Source organism: Giraffa tippelskirchi, chromosome 6, assembly GCF_054371585.1.
Source record: "Giraffa tippelskirchi isolate mGirTip1 chromosome 6, T2T-mGirTip1v1.2.pri, whole genome shotgun sequence".
NCBI lineage: Eukaryota > Metazoa > Chordata > Mammalia > Artiodactyla > Giraffidae > Giraffa > Giraffa tippelskirchi.
In genome coordinates, this window is record NC_137280.1 from 33,588,621 (window position 1) to 33,609,616 (window position 20,996).

Sequence of the window (20,996 nt, forward strand, 5' to 3'; positions counted from 1 at the left end):
GAAATGGGTTGCCATTTCTGTCTCCATATACACTAATGAGTGTAATGAAAAGAGTGATTTTAAGCAAATCAAATCTTCTTTGATTTGATTCTTCAGACATCCCTAGTAAGCCAAGAGGGTGACAGTTTGTCCTTTAGGCATAGACATAGCCTAGAAATGGTAAATGTTCCTTGAGTTTCCTGTACTTGGACCTTTTCTTTCCAAACTATTGAACATTTCTTTCCTCTAACTATGAAAGATGATGGTGGTTTTCTAAGACAGTGAAAAGATACTTCAACGTTGTGTAGAGGAAGGATGAACTGCAGGCCAAGAAGAGAGAAAAGGTACATTCCCAGGTTGAGATGCATGACCAGGAGATGGGGTGTTTAGTTCCACAAACCATGAAGTTGTTACTATAATCTTGAGCTGTGCAAGCCTCCATGGCCTTCTGTTCCTATCAACTAATGGGCTTATAAAGTAGATAAAGTTGCTAACGGTTGGAACATTGATACAGAAAATTAGAATCCCTTTCCCTGTGATGGAATCTATTTTTCGTCAATTATCTTTTACTGTTTAAGGAATATGTATTCGGTTTCTTTAAATAGTCTAAGTGCCTTAATAGTAGTTTCTAGGTCTTCCACTTCTTTAAAACTGTGTTGAGCACCAAATAAGATCCAAGTAAATTCTCATCCATAAATGACTCTTTATCCTCTTTTCTTTTCTCACTTTACCTCTTATTCCTGAAATGTGATTTTGATGTGGGACAGCCATGCTGATTTTGAAATAGTTGCAACCCTGAACATAGCAGTTTACACAGAATCCATAGAAAATATCTCTTTCTAAATCTACATACTAGCACTCAAATTTCCACCCTTAATTGGGTTGACAAGTGTGTTTTAATAGGTTATAGTACTGATGAGACAGAAACATGATCTCCTCAACTTAAATAAATGCAAGCCTGATAGCCAGAAATGACTCCCTTGTGCCTCTAGTTGTGATAAATTTGTGTATTCATACTTAATACTGACAAATTACTTTTCTTAACATAATCCTAAGGGGGTTAATATTAGCGAATATTATGCCAATCTCAAGTCCTGTAACTGTAGTGTACTGAACACTTACAGGAAATTGTGTAAGAATTTGTTTAAATGGAATGCTGCCCTCTTACGGTTACACAAATCCTTCTAGAGCCAAACATAAAATTGTAGTCTTGAGTTAGGGCCGTTAATAGAGGGGTTTAATTAGTGGAAAGATCCAAAAAATGTAAGCCACACTTGGATTTCACACACTACAAATTGAAGTGGCGTAGAGATGACTCATTGCAAGTTCATATATCTAGGTAACATGGAGCCAAGGACAGAACCCAGTTTGTTGCTTTTCTTCTTGTATTAATAATGCATATTTGAACTTAATTTTAATTTCTACTTTCATAATTCAGATATTTCAACAAAGATCACAAACATCAATTTTATCAAAGGAATTTATAATATGATTAATTGTAATAAATCAATATGATGTCAACATTTTCTAAACATTAGAGGACTTCAGCATCTTATCAATTCAGAAAATTTGGAAAGTTCTCAAATATCACACTTAAAAAACTTCCAGTTTTCAGGACATTTTATTTGTATTCTTCCAAGATCATTCTTATCATCTGAGGAGTTCACAGACCTGGTTTAATACATATTTAAAATGTGGATGTCTGTCAAATGCTGGATAAAAGCATTTTATTTTTCCTAAAAATTTCCATCTTTCACAGGTTAACTCTTTGCATTTTTATTGTTCTCAGGGATTGTTTTTATTTGAATCAGCTTTATTGAGGTATAATCTACCTACCAAATTATATGTACTTTAGTGTATAGTTGAATGAGTTTTGATAAATACCTATAATAATGTAACCATCAAGATATAGAGCATACACATATAGATACTGAACATATGTTAATTTATCACCCAAGAAAGTTTCCTTGTGCTTCATTTCAGTCATTCTCCCCATTCAGGTCTCAGGCAACCATTTATCTGTTTTCTGTCTAATCTGTAAAGATTAGATGTGATTTACACAGACCTTCACATGTAAGAACTTATAAAGTAGATACGCTTTCATGTCTGGCTTCTTTCTTTCAGCATAATGGTTTAATTTTCATCACTGTTGTTTTGTTTATCAGTATTTTCTTCCTGTTTATGGTTGAGTTATATTTCATAGTATGGATGTACCACAATATTCATCTTCTCACTATCTATTGGATATTTGGGTTGTTTCTAGTTTTTTTTTATTTTTACTAAAAAAGTACTGCTGTGAAAATTCATGTAGAAGTCATAGTGTGGTCAGATGTTTTCATTTCTCTTAGGTAAATAGCTAGAAGTACAATTGTTGGTTCATATAATGTGTATGTCTAACTTCGTAAGACACTGCTACACTGTCATTCAAAGTGACCATATGATTTTGCAATTCCACCAGAACTATGAGAGTTCTAGTTGCTTCAAATTCTTGCCACCACTTGGTGGCATCAATATTTTTAATTTGAGCTATTCTCGTGGTTGCTAGGCATCTCCTTTCAGTAGGAGTTTTGATTTGCATAATCAAAATCTAATGATGAATCATTTTAAACCTCTTTTCATGTGCCTATTAACTATTCAAACATATATATTTTCATGATGTGTCTGGCTAAATCTTTTGGCCATTTAAAAAAATTAATTTGTAGCTTGTATTTGAGTTGTAAGTATACTTTATATATTCTAGATACCAATCTTTTTTCAGCTATAGGTATTGTCAATATTTTTTCTCTCAGTCTGGCTTGCCTTTTCTTTTTCTTTCTGGCCATGCAGCATGGCATGTGCGATCTTAGTTACCCAACCAGGGATCAGACCTACACCCGCTGCAGTTGAAGAGCAGCATCTTAACAACTGCGCTACCAAACAACGGTTAGGAAGCCCCACGTGCCATGTGCCGTGGAGGACATGAACCTCGGAGGACAAAATTCAGCCTTGGGACCTTTGTCCTTTCTTGTCAGAACAGATAATCACATTTGTTTTGGTGAGGTTTCCAGAACCTTGTGACCTGAGTGCAAGAACAAAGGATCTGACACCAAGATGTTTACAACAACTAATCCCCACCCCCACTCCCTGCACCGCCACCTTCCCTATAAAAGTGATTTGCTGAAAGTTTTCAGAAGGAGTTTGGGGTTTTTAAGGCTTGAGCCACCAGTCTCCTTGCATGGCCCTGCAATAAACCTTTCTCTGCTCCAAACTCTGATGTTTTGGTATTGTTTTTGGCCTCACTGTGCGTCAAGCACGTGGACTTACATTATACCTAATGTACAATGGGACTGCTTGTGGAACTGCTTCTGGAGAGTGGAAAAAAGAACCACACATATATATTCTAAGTGGAACTTTAGAACTCCATGTATGTATAAAGAGAAAATTCCAAAAGCTTCCAGAGAGAAAAACAGGGGACTTACAAAGGAACAAGAAAGACTGGTACAGAATGCTCATTTAAAAAACTGGCTCAAGAAAACATTTAAGCAGTATCTTCAGTATGCTGAGAAAAAAGATTACGAGCCTTGAATTTAATGCCCAGACCAATTATCGTTCACATAAATGGTGAAATAATGACAGAGGAAGAAATGCCTAGACTTGGAACATTTATCACTGCAAACTCTATTGGAAATGTTTATTAAAGTTATATTTCAACAAACTTTAAAAAAAACTTCAAGCTGCGTTTCATCAGAAACATTTATAAGCAACAAAACCAGTAAAACATTTTCTTCAGAATAATAGTGCTCTGATTTCAGCTCTAAGAGGTAGAGCTTAGAAGTCAACATATCTGCCCTTATAACAAGAAAAAGCTGAACAGACTAAAAATCAGCCAGTTTTTTTGGACCCACTAGAGAACCAGGGTCACATGGCAAACTCCAGAGTCAGATATGACAGACTATTAGAGAATTTTAAATAACTAAATTAAAGGTTCTAATGGGAAAAAGTAGACAGTGTGAAGGAACAGGTGGATAATGTAAGCACAGAGATGACTCTCCTAAGAAAGAATCAAATGAAAATGCTACAAATAAAAAACAAAGTAACGGAAGTGAAGAATGTATTTGATGGATTGATTAGTAGACTGGACATGGCTGAGGAAAGGATCAGTGAAGTTGAAAATAGTTCAAATTTCCCAAACTGAAATACAAAGAGAAAAAAATAATGAACAAAACAGAGCAATATACATAAAACAGAATACATCAAATAATATCAAAAGATGCAACATACCCATAACTGGAATATCAGAAGGAAAAGAAAAAGAGAATGGAGAAGAAGAGATACTTGAAGTACTGATGCTTAAAAGTTTTTTAAAATTAGTTGCTATTGTTCAGTCACTCAGTCATGTCCTACTCTTTGCGACCCCATGGACTGTGGCACACCAGGCTTGCCTGTCCATCACCAACTCCTGGAGCTTGCTCAAACTCATGTCCAGTGAGTTGGTGATGCCATCCAACCATCTCATCCTCTGTCGTCCCCTTCTCCTCCCGCCTTCAATCTTTCCCAGCATCAGGGTCTTTTCCAGTGAGTCAGTTCTTTGCATCAGGTGGCCAAAGTATTGGAGTTTCAGCTTCAACATCAGCCCTTCCAATGAATATTCAGGACTGATTTCCTTTAGGATGGACTGATTGGATCTCCTTACAGTCCAAGGGACTCTCAAGAGTCTTCTCCAACTCCACAGCTCAAAAGTATCAATTTTTCGGTGCTCAGCCTTTTTATGTTCCAACTCTCACATCCATACATGACTACTGGAAAAACCATAGCTTTGACTATACAGACCTTTGTTGGCAAAGTAATGTCTCTGCTTTTTAATATGCTGTCTAGGTTGGTCATAACTTTTCTTCCAAGGAACAAGCATCTTTTAATTTTATGGCTGCAGTCACCATTTAAAATTTTCATAGCTGCAGTAACAATTTTAAAATTAGTGACAGATATCAAACCACAGATCCAGGAATCTTAGAATACCAAGCAGGATAAACACCAAAAACACCTTCATACATGGCATAACATATTCAAGCTGCAGAACACTAAAGACAAAGAAAATCTTGGAACAATGAGTAAAATCATAATCTTGAAAATTCTCGGGTTGTATCAGTGTGCTAGTAGCATGTGACAAAGGATAAAATGTAAGCAAAATTTTTCTTTTCTTATGGGTAAGGTATATACACACACTAGCTCTAGATAGTAATAGATTTCATATACTCTCTATGTACTTAAGAGGTACTGCCTTGAGATTCAGTTTCAGGCCGCCACAATAAAGTGAATATGACAATAAAATAAGTCACATGAATTTTTTGGTTTCTCAGTGCGTGTGAAAGTTACCTTTATATTATACTGATATACTGTAATTCATTAAGTATGGAATAGGATTATGTCTAAAAAAAACACTGAACATACCTTAATTTAACAATAATGAAATAATGCTGTTGGCAAAATGTTGCTGACAGACTTGCTCAATGCAAGGTTGCCACAAACCTTCAATCTATTAAAAAAAAAAAACAAAAACATGCAATGTGTCTGAAGCACAATGAAGCAAAGTGCAATAAAAGGAGCTATGTCTGTACATACTATAAAACTGTAAGGGCAGCAACAGTATGGGAGTTAGAAAGAGGACATATAACTTCTGAAACACTAGAGGGAAAATGATAGATTAAAAAAGAAAAATGTATCAGCAAGCTTATACCTATACTGAAGAATTTGAGATCATTAAAAAGAACATGATGTCTGACTCTTTGGGACCCCATGGACTATACAGTCCATGGAATTCTCCAGGTCAGAATACTGGAGTGGGTAGCCTTTCCTTTCTCCAGGGGATCTTCCCAACCCAGGGATTGAACCCAGGTCTCCTGCATTGCAGGGAAATATACCAAAACACCTGAGAAGAATATACTCCTAGGAAGAGGAAGAGAACTGAAGTAGGAAAGAGAGAAAAATTTTTTCTTACCTACGTTGTATACACACACACACATACATATATATGTGTATGTATATATATATATATACATACTTGTGTGGAGAGTATGTAATCTGGAAAATGATTTTTTAAAACTACCAGCCTTTCTGTGTAGATCCTGTCTTAATATTGAAGAATGGAGGATGGATCTGAATTTCTCCTTCTCCACTGTAAATGGAAGGGCACAATTAACATGGAGAACTGTATAAGAATACAAATTATTTCTCTCCACAAAACCTTCAAATGTTATGTTAGGAGATAGTGCTTCAAAGGGAAATAATTTGTTCCTGGAACACAATTTTTCATTTAAACACAATCTTCATTTGAAGAGAAAACAAATAGACACAATATAGCCTAGCTGGCCTTATGCCCACTTATGTCCCACAAGTGCCATGTAAAACCATGAAAGGAACCACATCAAGGCAGATTAGACCACTGAGAACTTCAAGGAAATCACATCTGCCATGCATGATTTTTCTGTGGACCTTTGTTAGAAAAAGCAAGCCAAGTGGCCCAGAGCTAATGAGAACAGTCATCAAATTGGAAGTTATCTTTAAAATGACGTGAAGAAGAAGCAAGAATCTTGAAAAAGTCTGGAAAGGTCATCAACTTCATAGACATGGAGCTTTCTTTCTTTTAGGGGATAAAAAAAACCAAAACCATAGTGCTATTCATTGTGCTTAAAGGCATTATTATCCTCACAAATTGGACAACCTTTTATTCTTTCCTTTCAGCCCAAGGAAGAACTGTTTAATTAGTTTGCTTTTATTTTTACAAATTAATGGGCTTACCTGGTGGTTCAGTGGTACAGAATTTGTCTGCCAATGCAGGAGACATGGGTTCGATCCCTGGGTCAGGAAGATCCCCTTGAGAAGGAAATGGCAACCTACTTCAGTATTCTTGCCTGAGAAATCCCATCAACAGAGGAGCCTGGTGGGTTACACTCCATGGGGTTGCGAAAGAGTTGGACGTGACTTAGCGAGTAAACAACAAATTATAATAAACTGTTTTTTAGCATTTAAAATATTTCCTAAACATCTCATATATCATTTATAATCTCAAAGTCAGTGTTGTATAGTATGTTAGGAAAATGGGCTATAAAGCCACACTGCCTGAAAAAGCACCCCAGCTATGACACTTACTGTCCAAGTGACATTCATCAAATATTTACCTCCCTGTGTCTTGATTATCTCAACATGAGAATCGTGAACTAGAGCATATTTCATCCTTGTTGTAAGGATTAAGTGAGATACAGTAAGCACATTTCTCACAGCCCCCCCTGGAACAAATTAACACCAATGAAGAGTGGTTGTTAAAATCCTCATATCAACCTCATGACGTAGATCCTTGTGCTACAGACAAGAATGCTCAGACCTTTAAAGGGAAAGTAACTGGTCCAAGATTTTACAAATGGTGGGTGGAAATAGTGGAGATAGAGTACAAATCCAGTGTATTCTGACTACAAAAACCCTGCTCTCAGCGCTCATTAAAATAGATTATTTTGTAACTTTTTCATATCACAGTCTTTTGCCTTTACACTTGGATATAAACTCAAGGAAGTCAGAATTAGCTGTACTTTCTAGTTGTAGATTTTCTCATGTGGCCCAGATCGGCGCCCTGGAAATACATGGGCAAAAGTTGCTGAAAAAGAGAAAATTGACATTTATAAAGCACTGAAGAAATGTGTGCCAAGAACTAGGGCCAGATACTGAAATAAATTACATCCATATTTAATCTTTACAACAATCTCAAGGGGCAAGTGTTAATATCCCTGTTTTACAGATGTTATACAGATGTTGTCGAGAGGATAAATTTTTCTTTTCTCAGACTGTGTATTCTCTTTGTGGAATGCACACAGTCAATGAGAGCAAGACCTTAAAGCCAAATCAAGCTTGGTAAGGAGCTTAGTTCGGCTACTTACTAAAGTGTGTGATTTGGAGTTATAAAACTTCTCTGAGATTCATCTGTAAAACGCTGATAGTACATACAACCTCTATCAAGGGGTAATTGTATTAAATAAGGCAATATGTATAAAGCCCACTACAGAATCACTGTAAGCAGTTAATAAATGTTAGTTATTATTATTACTATCATTACACTATTAATACGAGTTTCAGTAGAGTCAGCTGAAGTGAAAGGACCTTTATTCAACTTTAGCCTGACCGTCAGTGTCTGCTTTAAAATGAGAAATATCTCTTTAAAATGGGAAAGCTTTGGAGGTCAATTACACAGGTAATTGAATCAGTTTAAACAACTCCACTGGGCAGAACCTGTCCAAAATAATCATTGTTTCAGTAAAACAGTTGATAGGACTATTTTAAATAAAACAGTAAAAATATTACTTCCTGACAGGAGTATTACCTATAGGTTTATAGGAATAGGCAGCCTGCGGATTGCAGGTAGAAATTGTATGCAGCAAGCATTTCCTCTGAAGCTAAAGGATCTGACCTTAGAAAGGACAATGCAGCCAAACTTACTGAGATTTTATCATCATTTGTTGATTGCACTTCAGAAGTTCAAAATCCCCTGGGGAAGAAAACTTCACACATAATATTTTTATTTTAGAAACTACGATAAACTCTGTTTTATCCAGAATGATCAGTAAATTGAGAGTGCTGGTTATAATCAAATAATATTTGTCAAATATCCTATGTTAATTAAAAGCTAGAATATTCAAATCAAATATTATACCGTCAGTAGTAAACATAGCATTAAACTTTCAGCAAGTAAAATGCTTTCTTTGACTGTTCTGAAACCGCTTTAGAATCTTAGCATGTCCCAGTGTTATCATTAGGAAGCTTAACTGTTATGATAACATAAATTTCAGTGTAAAGTAAGGAAGATTTTCTCACACTGAGCAGTTCCAAGATGAGATAGGTAATGCTAGAATTTTAAGGATTCCCTTTGCAGGGAGATTCAAACAAAGGCTGCAGGATTGCTTGCCTGAAAGGTTGCAAACCAGATGTTGACATGGAGTGAGGAGTTCCAGAATTGATGTTTCCCATAGCTGATTATCTTCATTTTCTAGGACTGTGGTAGCAAAGTACCACCAACTGGGTGGCTTAAACAACAGCAGTTTATTTTGTCCAATTCCAGACGGAGGTATCATCAGAGCTGATTTCTCCTGAGGCCTCTTTGGCTTGTACGTGTCTGTCTTCTCCTGTGTCTTCACATGGTCTCCCCACTGTATGTTTGTGTCCTAATTGTCCTGATCTCTTTTCATAAGGACATCAGTTGTATTGAATAAGAGGTCACCCTAATGGCCTCATTTCACTTTAAAACCTCTTTAAAAACCCTGTCTCCACATACAGTCATCTTCTGAGGTACTGTTTGGTTGGTTGGTTTAGTCGCTAAGTCATGTCCAACTCTTGCTACCCCAAGGACTATAGCCTGCCAGTCTCCTCTGCCCATGGGGTTCTCCAGGCAAGAATACTGGAGTGGGTTGCCATTTTGGAGTGATGATTTCAATAAATGAATTTGGGGGATACGCAGTTCAGTCCCTAACACTGGTTTTGTAGGAGAATCATTTGAGGACCTCGTTAAGGATTCTGAATTCCTTAGAACCACTCTTGAAGATTAGAGCTTGAAGATTGGAAGGTCAAGGAAACTGCATTTTTAGCAAGGATCTAATAGGCATTGGTTTGGTGTTTTTTTGTTTGTTTGTTTGTTTGTAAGTAGCATAAGATATATCTCAAGCTGGCTCAACTAAAATAGAGAACTCCTTAGCTTACACAACTGAACATTTCAAGACTAAACTTTCTTTTCCTTGATCAATAATGTAACTGATACTATAGTATAAATAATGCTTTAGCAGCCTGACTTTTCTTTCCACATTTCTTCCATCTGTTTTCTCAGTGTCACCTCCATTTCTCAGTTCCCTGGTGGTTGGAAGATGGCTTGACCAAGCCCCTGTGTCTTCAGAGGCTCATGGTTAGCAGAGTTGAGGGTAAATCTGGTTAACTTTTTACAATACAATACCTAATACAAAAGATACAAAGTATATAATTATACAAAGCATAATTCAAAGTTTACTTTTGTAATAGATTATTATTGCTGATAGTGTTGACTTAGTGCTTATGCATTAGCCCGTATGCTGACTGCATTATATGTGTATTTATATTCACATTAGGTGCAATGATTCTCACCATCATACAGATAGGAAAACTGAGTCTCCCAGAGGCTATCTCTTGCCCGAGGTGTCAGAGTGAATAAAAGAGACAGAGCTGGAGTTCACATTTCAACACTGTGATTTTCAAATTCTCACTTCTAAATGTTGTATTTTGCTGCCTCATTAACGTGCTAACTATGGGCGTTAGCACTTTTTTTCTAAAATTGATTAATTTTCATTAAACATTTTCCTTATAAACTTTTTTCCTTTCAATTCTACTGAGTCATCACTGACAGACAGCCCTGTGTAAGTTTAATGTCTATAGCATTGTGACTTGACTGACATATTGTGAAAAGATAATCACCATAAGTTTTATCATCCATCAGCTCTCATAGATACAAGGAAAGTTTTTTCTTGGTGAAGAGAACTTTTAGAATTGATTCTCTTGGCGGTTTCCAAATGTACCACCCAGTAGGGTGACTTAGCATCAGTAAGTGTTACTTTACATCCTGGAGTTAGCTCTCTCCATCAGAGGTGCACTACCTAAAATGTCAAAAGTTTTGATGATAAAAGGAAAACATATTCTTTATCCTAATCATCATTATGTATTAGAAAGACCATTTGTCAGCCTGTCATTTACAAAGTTGTCATCCGAACTCTATACACGATGGTCACTGTATCTCTTAGCCCTGACCACAGGAATCTTTATAAGGTGTCTTAATTCAATTTAGTATAGGCAAGTGGAAAAAAAGTAGTCCAGAAATGCTTCTTAACTCCCCTGCTGAAGCTGTGAGTCCCACCTGATGACTACCAACTTGATAAGATAACCAACTTGCAGACTGCAAAGCATAAGCAACCTTAAAAACAAACAAACAAACAACCCCCCCCCCCCCCAGCATTCACTGTGAGTTGTCCTTATGCAGCTAAGTATGTTTATTTCACTGTTGGACTGTAGCAAAGGTGTTGGTAGGTCTTTCCCTGGAATGTGGACAAGATGCCTGTGTCCTGTTGCTGAGAAAATGCATATAAATGCCCAAGCCTGTTTAGTGGTCTTTACCAAAAATAGCTTGGCCTTTTGACTCACCCAGGCTGCCAGTAAACTGTTTTTTTTTTTCCCCTCTCCACAGATACACTAAATCTAGTAACATCACGTCAGTGCATTCCAAATTGGAGGCAACATTGACTTTGTTTTAGTTTGGGAATCCTTATTATTGGTTCATAAGTTGGATCAGAGAACACTGGGACAAGAAGGATCTGGCAGATACTCAAGTCTTCAGCCCAGCCTCGTAGATTTATAGATAAGAAGCAGAAGCCCAGAAAGGTTAAGTGACCCACACAAGCACACATTGCTGGTAAGTGGCAGACCCAAAATAACTCTGGGCTGCTAATGCGTGAAGCAGTCTGTTTTCTGCCAGGGTCTCAGCCGGAGATTTCATGGGTGGGTTGTGCCAGGTCCTCCTCAAGAGCAGTTTGGGGGAGTGATGGCAAGGAATGAGATGAGGTTTCCCACCATCCCTATATTGAGATGCAATTGACAAATAAAATTGTACAATATTGAAAAATTAAATTAAATTTAAAAAAAGATACCTGAGCTTCAGAGAAGTTAGTTGACTTACCCAAAGTTGACTGCCCAGAAGCAACTAACATGGGACTCAAATCAAAGTCCTATAAGTCTCAGGCAAAGTGAATAGTGAAAAGCATTGCCAAAGTGGGCTCAAGAGACCCAGGCTCAAGTTCAAACTATTCATTCCACTTATTTGAAGTATATCCTGGACAGATTACTTACATCTATGATATTCAGTTTCTAGCTGTCTGCTAAGTGGGACTAAAAGTAACACCTTGTGGCTGGCTTGTCATGAAATAAATCTGAAATGTCTTTTCTGACTAAAAAGTAATTTATATGTGGTATGAGTAAAGCCATTTAAAAGTTATAACTTTTATAGCTCTCAAACTTTAAAACAATATTAAAAGTTAAGAGACTATACCCCAATACAAAATAAAAAGATTGTTTAAAAGTTAATAGATCCATTTATGATGCAAATGTGGAAATTCTCTTTTGCTCATAAAGGTTATTTAATCAGTTTGATCCTCACAAGAAGATGCTCAGTTAAGTATTTTGGCCATTTTCTCTTCTAACTTGATAATCTGTAAGATAATTAGAAATACTCAGAGTCTTTTACTTCCAGGATATTTGTGTAAGCTATAATTATGAAAATACATCTTAAGCAGATTTCTAGATTCTGAAAAGTAATACAGTTCATATCCTAGTCCTTTTTCTTCTTTCCTTTCTAGTAATTAGGGGCTATTTGAGGGAGAAAAACCGTGATGTGGATGAGTAAAAGATGACATTTTTAAAAGGCTAATGGAGGCAGATTTTTAAAGGAGTCTCTGTATATAATACATGAGATTATGTTCATTTATCAGCAAAAATCTCGTTGAGGGAATCAAAGCAATACTTGTCTAAGAGTTCATTTCTTCAAATTAAACACTATCAAATTTTTCTTAAGCTTCTACTTTTAAAATGATATTTTCAGTAGGCTGAGGAATATAAACATTCTAATACCTTTCATACAGCTTTTTTCCTCCATTGTCATTGACAATTTTTAAAAACAAGATGAATGCATTCAAACCAAAGAACAAAACAAGGGTATACATTTGATTTTAATTACTTTCTACTGCACTTGGTAATAAAATGCCCAGTTGGAATTGGTCTTCACTCTTCCTTCAGGGTAACATCGTTAACCCAAATGAACCAGTGGTTTTTGAGGGATTTGAGGTGGGAACAAATGCTTATCCAGCACCAGTAATATGTTAGGTGCCTCATGATGATGCTGTGAGTTAGATATTAGGGTCCTCGGTTTTAGCTGAGAAAATACACTCAAAAGTTTTTTTTTTTTTTTTTCTTCAAATGCCATGGCAAAGTGATGAAGACCCAGCTGTGAGTGATTCTGAACCTGCTGTCTATTCTAGGCTTTGTAAGGAAATCTCTCTGTAGGCTCTGCTTTTATCATAGCCCTTTCTCCTTCATTGGTCATGCTTTATAACTGGTGAGTGTCTGGGTGTCTTCTGCCTTATGAAAACTCTCAAGTGTTAATGTACCAGGTTTCATGGTTTGTAAAGTTATATACAGTAGACTAGAGCTCAGATAAGTACAGTTTCTCAGTCAAGGGATATTACGGAAATCTTTTAGATGGCAATAAAATAGAGGTGTTGTTGTTAACAAGTGAAAAACAACCTGTTCTATTTCATATAATAAAATCAGTTCATCATAAAATCTACCAAGGTAGCAGCACTGAGGACTAGTACTGGAGTGTTCAGCAGACTAGCAATCAAGAACTGTTTTCCAGGTATGAATTTGCCAATTATAAACCGTGGGAGTCAATTAACCTCACTATTTTCAACTATGAGATAAAAATTATAGTCTTCCTGCCACCTCACAAGGTTGATTTAAAGATAAAATGAGACATTGTAGGTAAAAAGTGTTTGCATCCCTATAAAACTGTAAGAATTTGAAAGAAATCAGTTATGTTTTCCTTTTGCTTATATTCCCCAAAGGGAGTAAATATTCCAATTATTCCCGTTGTGGATAGACTTAAACCCCATGTATGTATTTAATAACTAACACCTTCCCTAAGTGTCTATTCAGTTGTCTCCATTCTTATATAAGATAGAGGGGACAGATTGCTTTTGGTCATGTGTGGAGGAGCCATGAAACCATCACCTTGGCTGAAAAAAAAGATTAATTAAATACGAAAGCTCATGAATAGTTCTTGAAATGCCACGTGATTGTGATATTCTTATAAATATGATCTTGAGATGAACATTTAAGAACTTGGTTTTGTTTGGCTTAATTGTGTTTTCTAAATAATAGCCCATCCCTGGTATAACTAATATGTATTGTTGTGTTCGAATTTATCGAGTGCTTCCAGTTTGTCAGACACTAGGCTAAGTGCTTTGGGTACATTATCATTTAATTTTCATAAGAACTCCAGACATTAAGTAATGTTACCAATTGAGGCATAAACGCATTATGTAATTTTCCTGAGGTTACACAGTAAGACATATACAAGATACATACAAGAGTATGGGAACGGTTACCCTTTTGCCATTCATTTGTTTATCCATCGAAATTAATTGCAGTACTTTATATGAGGAAAGTCGGCATTTAGATGACATTTGAAGCCATGGGAATAGTTAAAATTGCCTCAGGATGTGTGTTCTAGGAACAGACAAAGGCTGAGGACAGAGCCCTAGGGATTTCCTATACTTATAGATCTGAAAAAAGAGAAAGAGCCAGTAAAGGAAATGAGAAAGAATGTCCCAAGAAAGGAGAAAAAACACTATATAAATATGGTCTCAAAAACCTTGAAAATGAAATTAAGAGATAAGATTAGTCAGATTTGTTGACTCCTACTGAGATGTTGAGAAAAGGGGGAACAGAAAATTTGCCATTGACTTTGGGAAGATGTAAGATGTTGGTGACCCTTAAAAAAATAATTTCAGTTAATGGCTGTTCAGTTACAGTCAGACTAGGAACACATAGAATGTGAGGAAGGGGAAGCAATGAGTTCAGAGGGTTCTTTAAAATGGAGCAGATACTGAAATGAAAACTGGAAACAATTATGGGGTCTTTTTAAAAGATGGGTATTAAGGCATAAAAGTGAGTTAGTCGCTCAGTTGTGTCTGACTCTTTGCAACCTCATGGACTGTAACCCACTAGGCTCCTCTGTCTGTCCATGGAATTCTCCAGGCCAGAATATTGGAGTGGATTGCCATTTCATTCTCCAGAGGAACTTCCCAACCGAGGGATCGGACCCAGGTCTCCTGCATTATAGGCAGATTCTTTACTGTCTGAGCCACCAGGAAAGCTCATGAGCTACCAGGAAATTTGTGGGCAAATATGAATGATCCTGTGGTGAGGAAGAAAATGATGTGCAGTAAAGAAAAGGAATAGTTGCGGCCTCCAGAGCACCAGTGAAGGGGAAGGCCTTCTGTGACAGCAGGATACCTGGTCCATTAAAACAGGAAGAAGACAGTGGCAAGAAGAGGTAAACAGAAGGAAGTGCTAGCATCAGAGAGAAGAAGATGAAATTGTTCCTTTCCTGGTTGTTTTGGGAGGAATTATCCTGCAATGTTTTCAGCTGAGAATGAGATAGGAGGAAAGGGTGGCTGTCAGAAAAGGGTGGTAGAGTGGAGAATGCGGGAGTAATTTTTCTGAAGGAGTGTGGTAGGATTATCAGGCATTGCAGAGTTCATAAATTAAAATAAGGTCTATCAGCATACCTGTGTCCTTTCCTCCAGCAACATATAGCATCTTAGGTGCAAGCACAGAGCAAGAGGATAGCTGAGTTTAATCAAGCTTGCGTTTCACCAGGCAACAAATGGCAGAGTAAGATAAAGAGGAGGGGAAAGTGACTTAAGAGTGTTCACAAGGAAGTGAAAGCACTTCTGAAGATGAGATCTAAGCAGGAAAAGGAGCACAATGCAGAAGAGGGTGATGTATATTTTTAAAAGAAGTGATAAGGGAGGGACTTTCTCAGCAGCCCAGGTGTTAAGACTCTGCCTTCAAATGCGATTGGTCAGGGGTGCGGGGCACAGGTTCAATCCCTAATTGGGGAACTACGTTCCCACATGCCCAGGGGTGCAGCTGAAAAATTAAAAAAAAAAAAAGAAGTGGTGAGGGAAAGTAATGGAGATCTGATTCATTGTGTATATTAAGAGTAAGTGAATTGGAATCACAGGATGTTTCCAAAATGGCCCAGTTATTTGGCAGAAAGGATGTTCATATGAATGTAATTGAGATGGGATATAGACCACTGTGATGGATAGATAGAAATGTTGAGGCTATTAAGGTTGATTGCAAGAAATGTGGTGGAGAGGAAGACAGTGGGCTTGGTGGTGAAGCCAATCATGAATGCAAACCTTTCATGAATGCAGAGGGAGTGATGGAAACCACGACAAGTTCACATGAAATTCACACATATGAATTCACACAGGATACAAGATGTTAACAAACAAGTGGAAGAGTCATGGCCTACAGATCATTGTGATGATGGGGAGAGCTCCGCTCTTCCTGTCAACCCTGAGCCTGAGTGAATATGGGAAAATAAAAAGCTTCCATGTGAATGAGGCACAGGGGTCTAAGGTGTCCTAGGGGATACTCTTAAGTCAGAATGTATAGGATGCATTAGGTGATGGAGTTGAGGCTTTTAATAATTAGTATCATAGAAAAATTTGGACAGGAAATGAGAAGTAGGACATTGAAAGGAAAGCACAAATTTCGATAAGAGTACAGTAAAGGAAATAAAAACAACAGGCTGGTATTTTGCCTGGTGATCAGGCAAATGGTATCCTAAAAAAAATTGGTTACATTTTGCCTAGAGGCTAAATCCCAGTAATGCCCTTGTAGACTGAAGAGGGGAGAGGAAGGAGAGGGAAAAGTGACTCTACTAGTTTAGCTACTGCTTTGACAGAAAGCCCTGCTCTGACCAAATGAAACAGTTGCATGGAGACAGAATATTGTAGTGATCCGAAGCAATGGACCAAATGCCATGTAGTGACATAACATCAAGAGTGATGCAGGAACTACTGAAAGCTTATAAAAAGTTAAAATGTTAGTCGCTCAGTCCTGTCTGACTCTTTTTGACTCCATGGACTATAGCCCACCAGGCTCCTCTGTTTAAGGAATTCTTGAGGCAAGAATACTGGAGTGGGTAGCCATTCCCTTCAATAGAGGATCTTCCCACCCCAAGTATTGAGCTCAGGTCTCCTACACTGAAGGCAGTTTCTTTACCATCTGAACCACCAGGGAAGCCCTATAAATGGGTGCTCAAAAAATGTTTGTTAACTGAACTAGTGTTCCCTGATAAGTAAGGCTTGCAAGACCTATTGATTCTTTGAATTCTTTCCACCCTAAACCTGTTTGGAATCCCTGGTGGCTCAGACGGTAAACCATCTGCCTGCAATGAGGGAGACCCGGGTTAGATCCCTGGGTCGGGAAGATCCCCTGGAGAAGGAAATGGCAGCCCACTCCCGTACTCTTGCCTAGGAAATTCCATGGATGGAAGAGCCTGGTGGGCTACAGTCCATGGGGATGAAAAGAGTTGGACATGACTGAGTGACTTCACTTTCACTTTCTATTCCACTTTTACTGAGCCTGAACCAGTAATTCTTTCAGTAAAAGTGATTATTTAATATTACATTTGTTTCCAAATTCAAAGTAGGAAGTGGAGATAACCACTTACAGTTTTTAAAAATGGAAACTTGGAATCATTACAACTCCTCTATGGTTTTAGCATTCATAATTTACAGTTTATGACACCAAAGCTTGACCATTTGTGTTTTTGCAGAGGTAAAGATCAAAACCATATTGAATTTGACAATCACTTTCATTCTAAAATTTTTCTTTTCGTACTCACAAATATAAGCTTAGTTCTATTACTCTGTGCCTTACAAAGCAGGGATCAATGAATAATGAAATTGATCTTATATATATAGGTAACTTGGGAAAAAAGTAACTCGAGTTATAGTCCCACTTCATAAATATCAATACTCAATTATATATTTGATATGATTATATGAATATGCCTGTGTATGCTTTTTAGTGTATATATTCATCAAGGTTTAGTACTTTTTATTAAGTATATTGTTTAAATTGATGAATCTCATCAATTTAATAGAAAAATCTTTAAATATATTAGTAAAACATCACTAACTTGTTTCTTGAAATAGTTGTATCACAATAATACAACTTAAACATTTCCTAATGAAATACCTAAAAACATTTGGTTGTTAAAGGATATGTTTCAGAATTCCCTGGTGGCCCAAAGTTTAGGACTCTGAACTTTAACTGCTGAGGGCCTGGGTTCAATCCCTGGTCAGGGAACTAAGATCCCTCAAGCCACATAGCATGGTCCCCCCAAAAAAGATATATTTCATATTACTAGAAGAAACTTTTAAAATTTTATTTTTCTTGAAGATTTTTTATGTGGACCTTTTAAAGTCTTTTTTTATTACAATATTGCTTCTGTTTTATTTTTTTGGCCTCAAGGCATGTGGGATCTTAGCATTACGATATTAAATATATTTGTGCTCAAAAGGAACTGAACAACCATGGTTAGGGACTGACATCCAAATGCTCAAAATATTTAACCAATCACTTAATGGACCAGAATAAATGGGATCCTGTAGACCAAATTTTCTGGATGATGGCATTTTATTTACAAGGCTTGAATGTTCTGTTCCAGTGACCAAATGCCTTCAAGTCTCTTCAAGTTCTTATCTAGTTAATTACATTGCTTCACAAAGGAATCTCATTAAAAGGGCCGGTAGGGTTTACCCAGGATAGTTAGAAAGGGAATCCAATAGTATTGGGGGAAAGCTTTGTGGAAATTGTTGGCCAAAAAGTATTACCTGATTAGTATCAGAAAGTAAAGCCAGAAATAAATGAATGGTTTTAGATTATTGAGAAAGAGATGAGACTGAGCAACTGGAAACTTTAATGATGTTAAAAAGAAGTACTTTATTGTAATTAGAGAAAATTAGAAAGTTGTAGTTGGAGAGAGAATTCAAGCAAAGGGATTTGAATCAGCTTTGAGGAATTGTCTCAAAACGATGGGAATCCAGATGAGTGACATGAATCACTAAAGATATCTTTGAACATCATTTCAAAACCCTGGACTTTTGAAACCCACTAAATCTGGCTTTAATTCCCTACTCTTCCACTTGCTGCTGCTAAGTCGCTTCAGTCGTGTCCGACTCTGTGCGACCCCACAGACGGCAGCCCACCAGGCTCCGCCATCCCTGGGATTCTCCAGGCAAGAATACTGGAGTGGGTTGCCATTTCCTTCTCTAGTGCATGAAAGGGAAAAGTGAAAGTGAAGTCACTCAGTCGTGTCTGACTCTCAGCGACCCCCTGGACTGTAGCCTACCAGGCTCCTCCGTCCATGGGATTTTCCAGGCAAGAGTACTGGAGTGGGGTGCCATTGCCTTCTCCGACTCTTCCACTTAGTAACTGGGTAACTTTGGATGAGTTAGGGCAGGAAAGTTCTTTCCATAATCATATGTGATTTAATTTTCTCTTCATTGACTTAGTTCCAATTGAACTTACGCTTTGCGAAGAGAAATATTCTTGCAACTACAAAGAGAATATCATTACTATTTTAGTGACTGAAATGTATAGATAAACATTCAGGAAAGCTCTTTGTGTGACCGGTTACAATGGAGAGGAGAATTTGAAGTCTTTACCAGGTTGTGTTTTTCAACTGCTTGTAAATAAGTTGTGCACGAATGCTCAGTCATGTCCGACTCTTTGTGATCCTATGGAGTGTAGCCCACCAGGCTCCTCTGTTCATGGAATTTAACAAGCAAGAATACTAGAGTAGGTTGCCATATCCTACTCCAGGGGATCTTCCCGACCCAGGGATCAAACCTGCATCTCCTGCAATGCAAGCAGATTCTTTACCTGCTGAGCCACTTTGAAACTGTGCTTGATAAGAGAGCTGTGTTTCAGTGTGATGTGAGGATTCAAAGTCAGGAACCACATAAATGTAAATCGTGTGCAGAATAAATTATACTCTATATCAGGTTCTAGTTCACTGATTTTATTACTTCTCTGAAATAGTTGGTTGGGTCCCAAATGGCACAGTTGTTTCCAAAAAGTAAGAAGTATTTCTCTTTTTGATAAAGTCTGAAAAGGTGAATGCTTTCTCATATCACTGTCCCAAAATGATTTCAGCATAAACAGAATGAGTATGTGATTGGCATCCCTGAGCATAGGATGCATTAACTGGATGTCCTTTTTAGGATGCTTGGAAAGCAAGATGATATCATTTAGAGGGATCTGGATTTTTATCTTCTCTTTTCCAGTTTGATCTTCGTTGTGCCACTTAACCCATATCCTTACCTCTAAAATTGAGATGATAATACCAAGCAAGTTGCCCAGATTCTCTACCTTTTTCTCATTGTGGCACACATTAAAAATTGTAACATTGCCTAGCACACTAAGACAAATGGATGAAGCCAGAGAATACTAACTTGGGGTTTCCCAACTATGGTAAGCTGTCTAGCCTCCTTGAAGGGATCAATATCTTATCATATTTACAACTAGGAGGACTGGATATCTTATCATATTTATAACTAGGAGGACTGGATAATATAGATATCAACACTTCAGAGAATGAAATCGGGCACATTAATAATTACACCCGGATTGGTACCCTAGGCAGAAAATGAAATGTGTGTGTGTCTGTTAGTCACTCAGTTGTGTCTGACTCTTTGTGACCCCATGGACTGTAGCCCACCAGGCTCCTATGTCCATGGGATTCTCTAGGCAATAATACTGGAGTGGGTTGCCATGCCCTTCTCCAGGGGATCTTCCTGACCCAGGGATTTAACCTAGGTCTTCTGCATTGCAGGCAGATTCTTTACCATTTGAGCTACCCGGAAGGAGGGCACTGAAATATTACTGGGCGATTGAAATACTACTGAAGTATGAAACTGAAATATTACTGGGAAAACCAGAACATTTGTTCAACCAAACCATAACCCATCACAGCAAGCAGCCTACTTTTAGGGAAGTTCTAGACTCAAATGATAGCTGATATATTAAGCACTCTTAAGTGGTTAGCTGTTATTGTTATTTACAGGAAAACTAAGTGTGGAGAACTTTTCTTATCCTTAGGGAAATAGTTTCTTCCAAATGAGGTACTGGTTCAGCATTGATACCCACCATCTATTCTAGCAACTTCAACTATATGATCAAGGAAAACAAGAGTAAAAATCCCAAGAATCCTCTTAATATATCACCTTTCCTATTATCACAGACTGAAGTTGCTTCAGTTTCAGTCTTCTCCCTTTTCCTTTACAGTTGCCAAGAATTATCCTTGAGAGAACTGCAGGTGTGAATAGCAAGCTCTCTGTGACTGA

General features: G+C 37.4%; 1 protein-coding gene across 15 annotated transcripts in view; it reads left to right on the plus strand.

Moving 5' to 3' along the window:
• COLEC10 (collectin subfamily member 10) overlaps nt 1-20,996 on the plus strand; it is a 484,235-nt gene that overhangs the window by 352,304 nt on the left and 110,935 nt on the right. The window contains exons 9-10 of one of the 15 annotated variants that reach the window (XM_081505289.1): nt 9,818-9,908; nt 11,198-11,422. The exons of the other annotated variants lie outside the window; for them this stretch is intronic. The gene's annotated coding sequence lies outside the window, so the exon portion shown is untranslated. The remainder of the gene's footprint in view (nt 1-9,817; nt 9,909-11,197; nt 11,423-20,996) is intronic. 15 annotated transcript variants of the gene reach the window in all.